The sequence below is a fragment of the Lucilia sericata genome, unplaced genomic scaffold (assembly GCF_015586225.1).
Source record: "Lucilia sericata isolate MDLA Ls3-8-SP2 unplaced genomic scaffold, ASM1558622v1 Contig005921F_arrow, whole genome shotgun sequence".
NCBI classification, from domain to species: Eukaryota; Metazoa; Arthropoda; class Insecta; order Diptera; family Calliphoridae; genus Lucilia; species Lucilia sericata.
Genome location: NW_023997642.1, coordinates 4,036 through 11,827, shown reverse-complemented (window position 1 = coordinate 11,827; position 7,792 = coordinate 4,036). Strand labels below are relative to the sequence as shown.

The 7,792-nt window shown below is 31.2% G+C and overlaps 1 pseudogene; it reads right to left on the bottom strand.

The window, feature by feature from the left end:
- Positions 1-5,100: 5,100 nt before the first annotated feature.
- Positions 5,101-6,742, bottom strand: LOC119615571 (annotated as a pseudogene).
- Between the last annotated feature and the right edge of the window lie 1,050 nt (positions 6,743-7,792).

Below are 7,792 nucleotides of genomic sequence, written 5' to 3'. Positions count from 1 at the left end.
CTAGAACTGAACTAGAACTGAACTAGAACTGAACTAGAACTGAACTAGAACTGAACTAGAACTGAACTACAACTGAACTAGAACTGAACTAGAACTGAACTAGAACTGAACTAGAACTGAACTAGAACTGAACTAGAACTGAACTAGAACTGAACTAGAACTGAACTAGAACTGAACTAGAACTGAACTAGAACTAAACTAGAACTGAACTAGAACTGAACTAGAACTGAAATAGAACTGAAATAGAACTAAATTAGAACTGAACTAGAACTGAACTAGAACTGAACTAGAATTGAACTAGAACTGAACTAGAACTTAACTATAACTGAACTAGAACTTAACTATAACTGAACTACAAGTCAACTAGAAATTAACTAATTAGAACTAAGCTGGAACCGTTACAGATATTGAAACTATATTTGTTTTTAATTTTCAATTATATATTTGTTTATTTGTTCTTTAAATAGATATTAACATTACAATTTTAAAGGGTTATTTGATTTTGAAATTCTCCAATCTAAAATCTAAATACTTAAGACTTTTATGCGTGTATGTATGTATATAATATGACTTTTTATTGTTGTGTATATATGTATATAATTTTTTCAATTTGGTTTTCTTAATTAAATTTTTCACAATATTTAGTAAATAATAAATAATTTTAATACTTCTAGGTTTCACAACTGATAAATAGAATTTTTTTTTAATATTTAACAATAAAATTTCTTCAAAATAGAAATTATAAAGTATTTTAGAAAATTTTGATTCTAAGTAAAAATTTCAAAAATAATTAAAAAACCAATAGAATAAGTTGAAATTGTAAAGTTGTGAAACCTTTTCATTAGAATTTCTTTTATATTTTTAAATATTTTTACTCTTTTACAATTCACCATCAGTTTTGTATTATAAAAACTTGAAATACAACTCAAATTGTGAATTATTATTTTTGTTTTAATAAATGGATCACATTTAACTCTTTTAATTTTATTTGTAATAAAATTTATTTGTAAGAAAACTAAAAAATTAGTTGAAGTTTTATTTTTAAAGAAAATTATAAGAAAAACATGAAAGGCACGGGATAAAGGTTACTGCAATCTATGTTTATTAATAAAAACAAAAAATTTATTAAACATTTAAAAAAGTATTGAAAAAAGGACAACATTTAAAGGAATGTTTTCTTAAAAATATGTTTAAAAAAATGCAAAATTCTATGGGAATTAAAGTTAAAAAACATGGACCATACACTTATTTAAAGAAAAGAAAACCGTTACAAAACTAAATCTAAGAACTGACCTTTGGGGTTAGAATACGCTTCCATTACTAATGCTTTATATGAAAAATATTAATATTTAAACATACAACACAGATCTTTAGAGTAACTTAACTATAGTCCCGTCTATAGTCTAGTCTATAATGTAGACTATAGTCTAGTCAACAGTCTGGACTATAGTAAACTCTAGCGTATTGGACTATAGTATACTCTACAGTATCTGCTATAATCTAGTCCACAGTCTGTGCTATTGCCTAGTCTATAGTCTGGACTAAAGTCTAGTCTACAGTCTGGACTATAGTCTAGTCTATAGTCTAGCCTATAGTCTATAGTCCAGTCTATAGACAAAGTTATTTGTATTTAAACTTGTTTATAGTCTGGTCTATAGTCTAGTCTATAGTTTAGTCTATAGTCTAGTCTAAAGTCTAGTCTATAGTCTAGTCTATAGTCTAGTCTATAGTTTAGTCTATAGTCTAGTCTAAAGTCTAGTCTATAGTCTAGTCTATAGTCTAGTCTATAGTCTAGTCTACAGTCTAGTCTATAGTCTAGTCTATAGTCTAGTCTATAGTCTAGTCTATAGTCTAGTCTATAGTCTCGTCTATAGTCTAGTCTATAGTCTAGTCTGTAGTCTAGTTTATAGTCTAGTCTATAGTCTAATCTATAGTCTAGTCTAGTCTATAGTCTAGTCTAGTCTATAGTCTAGTCCATAGTCTAGTCTATAGTCTAGTCTATATTCTAGTCTATAGTCTAATCTATAGTCTAATCTATAGTCTAGTCTATAGTCTAGTGTATTGTCTAGTCTATAGTCTAGTCTATAGTCTACTCTATAGTCTAGTCTATAGTCTAGTTTATAGTCTAGTCCTTAGTCTAGTCTATAGTCTAGTCTATAGTCTAGTCTGTAGTCTAGTTTATAGTCTAGTCTATAGTCTAGTCTATAGTCTAGTCTATAGTCTAGTCTATAGTCTAGTCTATAGTCTAGTCTATAGTCTAGTCTATAGTCTAGTCTATAGTCTAGTCTAGTCTATAGTCTAGTCTATAGTCCAGTCTATAGTCTAGTCTATAGTCTAGTCTATAGTCTAGTCTATAGTCTAGTCTAGTAGTCTAGTCTAGTTTATGGTCTAGTCTATAGTCTAGTCTATAGTCTAGTCTAGTCTATAGTCTAGTCCATAGTCTAGTCTATATTCTAGTCTATATTCTAGTCTATAGTCTAATCTATAGTCTAGTCTATAGTCTAGTGTATAGTCTAGTCTATAGTCTAGTCTATAGTCTACTCTATAGTCTAGTCTATAGTCTAGTTTATAGTAGTCTAGTAGTCCTTAGTCTAGTCTATAGTCTAGTCTATAGTCTAGTCTATAGTCTAGTCTATAGTCTAGTCTATAGTCTAGTCTATAGTCTAGTCTATAGTCTAGTCTATAGTCTAGTCTATAGTCTAGTCTATAGTCTAGTCTATAGTCTAGTCTATAGTCTAGTCTATAGTCTAGTCTATAGTCTAGTCTATAGTCTAGTCTATAGTCTAGTCTATAGTCTAGTCTATAGTCTAGTCTATAGTCTAGTCTATAGTCTAGTCTATAGTCTAGTCTATAGTCTAGTCTATAGTCTAGTCTATAGTCTAGTCTATAGTCTAGTCTATAGTCTAGTCTATAGTCTAGTCTATAGTTAGTCCATAGCTAGTCTATAGTCTAGTCTATAGTCTAGTCTATAGTCTAGTCTATAGTCTAGTCTATAGTCTAGTCTATAGTCTAGTCTATAGTCTAGTCTATAGTCTAGTCTATAGTCCTAGTCTATAGTCTAGTCTATAGTCTAGTCTATAGTCGAGTCTATAGTCTAGTCTATAGTCTAGTCTATAGTCTAGTCTATAGTCTAGTCTATAGTCTAGTCTATAGTCTAGTCTATAGTCTAGTCTATAGTCTAGTCTATAGTCTAGTCTATAGTCTAGTCTATAGTCTAGTCTATAGTCTAGTCTATAGTCTAGTCTATAGTCTAGTCTATAGTCTAGTCTATAGTCTAGTCTATAGTCTAGTCTATAGTCTAGTCTATAGTCTAGTCTATAGTCTAGTCTATAGTCTAGTCTATAGTCTAGTCTAGCTATAGTCTAGTCTAGTCTAGTCTAGTCTAGTCTATATCTAGTCTTAGTGTAGTCTATAGTCTAGTCTATAGTCTAGTCTATAGTCTAGTCTATAGTCTAGTCTATAGTCTAGTCTATAGTCTAGTCTATAGTTCTAGTCTTATAGTCTAGTCTATAGGCTAGTCTATAGTCTAGTCTATAGTCTAGTCTATAGTCTAGTCTATAGTATAGTCTATAGTCTAGTCTATAGGCTAGTCTATAGCTAGTCTACAGTCTAGTCTATAGTCTAGTCTATAGTCTAGTCTATAGTCTAGTCTATAGTCTAGTCTATAGTCTAGTCTATAGTCTAGTCTATAGTCTAGTCTATAGTCTAGTCTATAGTCTAGTCTATAGTCTCGTCTATAGTCTAGTCTATAGTGTAGTCTATAGTAGTCTATAGTCTAGTCTATAGTCTTAGTCTATAGTCTAGTCTATAGGTCTAGTCATAGGCTATAGTCTAGTCTATAGGCTAGTCTATAGTCTAGTCTATAGTCTAGTATATAGGCTAGTCTATAGTCTAGTCTATAGTCTAGTCTATAGTCTAGTCTATAGTCTAGTCTATAGTGTAGTCTATAGTCTAGTCTATAGTCTAGTCTATAGTCTAGTCTATAGTCTAGTCTATAGTCTAGTCTATAGTCTAGTCTAAGTCTAGTCTATAGGCTAGTCTATAGTCTAGTCTATAGTCTAGTCTATAGTCTAGTCTATAGTCTAGTCTATAGTCTAGTCTATAGTCTAGTCTATAGTCTAGTCTATAGTCTAGTCTATAGTCTAGTCTATAGTCTAGTCTATAGTCTAGTCTATAGTCTAGTCTATAGTCTAGTCTAGTCTAGTCTATAGTCTATTCTAGTCTAGTCTAGTCTATAGTCTAGTCTATAGTCTAGTCTATAGTCTAGTCTATAGTCTAGTCTATAGTCTAGTCTATAGTATTGTAGTCTAGTCTATAGTCTAGTCTAGTAGTCTAGTCTAGTCTAGTCTATAGTCTATGGTCTATAGTCTAGTCTTAGTCTAGTCTATAGTCTAGTCTATAGTCTAGTCTATAGTCTAGTCTATAGTCTAGTCTATAGTCTATTGTAGTCTAGTCTATAGTCTAGTCTATAGTCTAGTCTAGTCTAGTCTATAGTCTAGTCTATAGTCTAGTCTATAGTCTAGTCTATAGTCTAGTCTATAGTCTAGTCTATAGTCTAGTCTATAGTCTAGTCTACAGTCTAGTCTATAGTCTAGTCTGTAGTTTTGCCTATAGTCTAGTCTATAGTCTAGTCTATAGTCTAGTCTATAGTCTAGTCTATAGTCTAGTCTATAGTCTAGTCTATAGTCCTAGTCTATAGTTCTAGTCTATAGTCCTAGTCTATAGTCTAGTCTATAGCCTAGTCTATAGTCTAGTCTATAGTCCAGTCTATAGTCTAGTCTATAGTCTAGTCTATAGTCTAGTCTATAGTCTAGTCTATAGTCTAGTCTAGTAGTCTATAGTCTGGTCTATAGTCTAGTCTATAGTCTAGTCTATAGTCTAGTCTATGGTCTAGTCTATAGTCTACTCTATAGTCTAGTCTAGTCTAGTCTATAGTCTAGTCTATAATCTAGTCTTTAGTCTAGTCTATAGTCTAGTCTATAGCATAGTCTAGTCTATAGTCTAGTCCATAGCCTAGTCTATAGTCTAGTCTATAGTCGAGTCTATATTTAGTCTAGTCTATAGTCTAGTCTATATTCTAGTCTATAGTCTAGGCTTTAGTTTAGTCTATAATCGAGACTATTGTCTAGTCCATGGTCTGAACTACAGTCTAGTCTTTAGTCTGGACTATAGTGTAATCTCTTGTCTGGACTATAGTCCAGTCTAGTCTATAATCTTGAATATAGGTTAGTCTACAGTCAGGAATATTGTCTAGTCTATAGTATGAACTATAATTACCCTAATACTGAAAAAGGGCAAGTCCTAAATGCTTAAAAAAGATTTTCTATAAAATTTATTAGAATACAAAACTAAATTCAAAACAAAATAAATATACAACACAAAATTTTTGGAATTAAACTCCATTTATTATTACAACATAAAGATTTCAATATTTAAGGTTTTATATAAAAAAAAACTAAACTAAATTGACTTGTTTACTAAATAATAAATATTCACACTTAATTTTTTTTATAAAGATAAACACATGTAAATAAGAAGTAGTGTATGGTACACAGAGAAAAATATATAGGAATTATTAAAAAAAAAATAATAAAAATAAACTTAAACTAAAAAAAAAAAATTAAGGAATTTTTATACAAAATATTTTAATTATTATTATTATTTATTTTAACACATTGCTATTTGTATTTTTTGTTAGATTAGAAGGTAATTATTTTAACTTTTTGTTGGGGTTGTTTTTTTTTCTTAGATTTTAATTAAGAAAGGATTTTTGGAAGCCGACGATTTCATGGTACACAAGTTTGACGCTCCAATTGAAAATCATAATCGAGATCTTTTTTTACAACAAAATCACTAAGTTGTGGCAGTGTGGAATACTGGAAAGGAAAAGTGTTATAGATTAAAATTCTAATACGATATTTTAGGCGATTAATTAGTATACTACTTACCACGTTTTGATTAGTAGACTTAAGCATAGGATTAATAACAAATGGCACACCCTCTATATCGGTATAAGCACCCAATGTACCCAGACTATGGCTTGTGTTAACCGGTGGCTTGGGTGCCGGTCTTTGTGGTGAGTTTATTTGATAAGAATGTTGAATTTCTTCATAATCATGTTCTTCCGCATGGGGTACGGAGGGCAACTAAATATTTAATTGGTTTAAATAACAAAAGATTTATAAGGTACTTTCTTTTAACCTACCGGCTGCTTGGGATTTCTTAAACCTTGTCCCGCAGCTGCAGCATTGTGTAGATTTAAGCGATTTAAAGCTTTTTCCACTTCACTGCTACCGTTTGCAGAGGAGGAGCCTAATTGTGGACTTAAAACCCGGCACTGGTGGTGGCAAGCGTACCGGTATGGCTCCGGTTTTATAACAAATTAAAATGCCATTTATATCTCTAGTTAAACAAAGAAATAAAGAAAAAAATTAACTTTAAAAGTCCTAAGACAAGTTTTACTTTAAGCTTTGTTTAAACTAAGTTTATCTAAACCTCTTTTTAAATATATTCCTTTAAAATATTTCTTATTATTTATCTCTTTACCCCCGCTAATTTAAATCCTTCCGGTGCAATTTTTAATTTAGAACATAGTATTATATCTGTGACTGCTTGTGTAACGGTCCCCCGTTTAGAGAGTTTATAGGCAATTTGTCGTTTACGCCAGGCCTTTTGTTCTGTATCGGCTGTGCGCGATAATAAGGAAAATTCCTTGGGAGGAGCTACTTTTTCGGCAATTACTCTGAAAAAAAACAAAAGTTATTATATAATCTTCACTAAATCTGTTCTAATATATGTACATATATTCAAACAATTTTTTAATTTAAAACCCAAGATTAAAAATTTCAAGTACAGACTAGAGGCTAGTGTATTAATACTAGACTACAGTCCAAACTATGGACTAAACTATAGACTAGACTGTAGACTATAGAATAGACTACGGACTATACTATAGACAAGACAATAGAATATAGACTAGACTATAGGCTAGACTGTAGACTAAAGTATAGGCTAGACTATAGAGTAGACTATAGATTAGACTATGGACTAGACTATAGACTAGGCTATGGACTAGACTATAGACAAGACTATAGACTATACTATAGACTAGACTATAGACTAGACTAAAGACTAGACTAAAGACTAGACTATAGGCTAGACTATAGACTAGACTATACACTAGACCATAGACTAGACTATAGACGAGACTATAGACTTGACTATAGACTAGACTATAGACTAGACTATAGACTAGACTATAGACTAGACTATAGACTAGACTATAGACTAGACTATAGACTAGACTATAGACTAGACTATAGACTAGACTATAGACTAGACTATAGACTAGACTATAGACTAGACTATAGACTAGACTATAGACTAGACTATAGACTAGACTATAGACTAGACTATAGACTAGACTATAGACTAGACTATAGACTAGACTAGACTATAGACTAGACTATAGACTAGACTATAGACTAGACTATAGACTAGACTATAGACTAGACTATAGACTAGACTATAGACTAGACTATAGACTAGACTATAGACTAGACTATAGACTAGACTATAGACTAGACTATAGACTAGACTATAGACTAGACTATAGACTAGACTATAGACTAGACTATAGACTAGACTATAGACTAGACTATAGACTAGACTATAGACTAGACTATAGACTAGACTATAGACTAGACTATAGACTAGACTATAGACTAGACTATAGACTAGACTATAGACTAGACTATAGACTAGACTATAGACTAGACTATAGACTAGACTA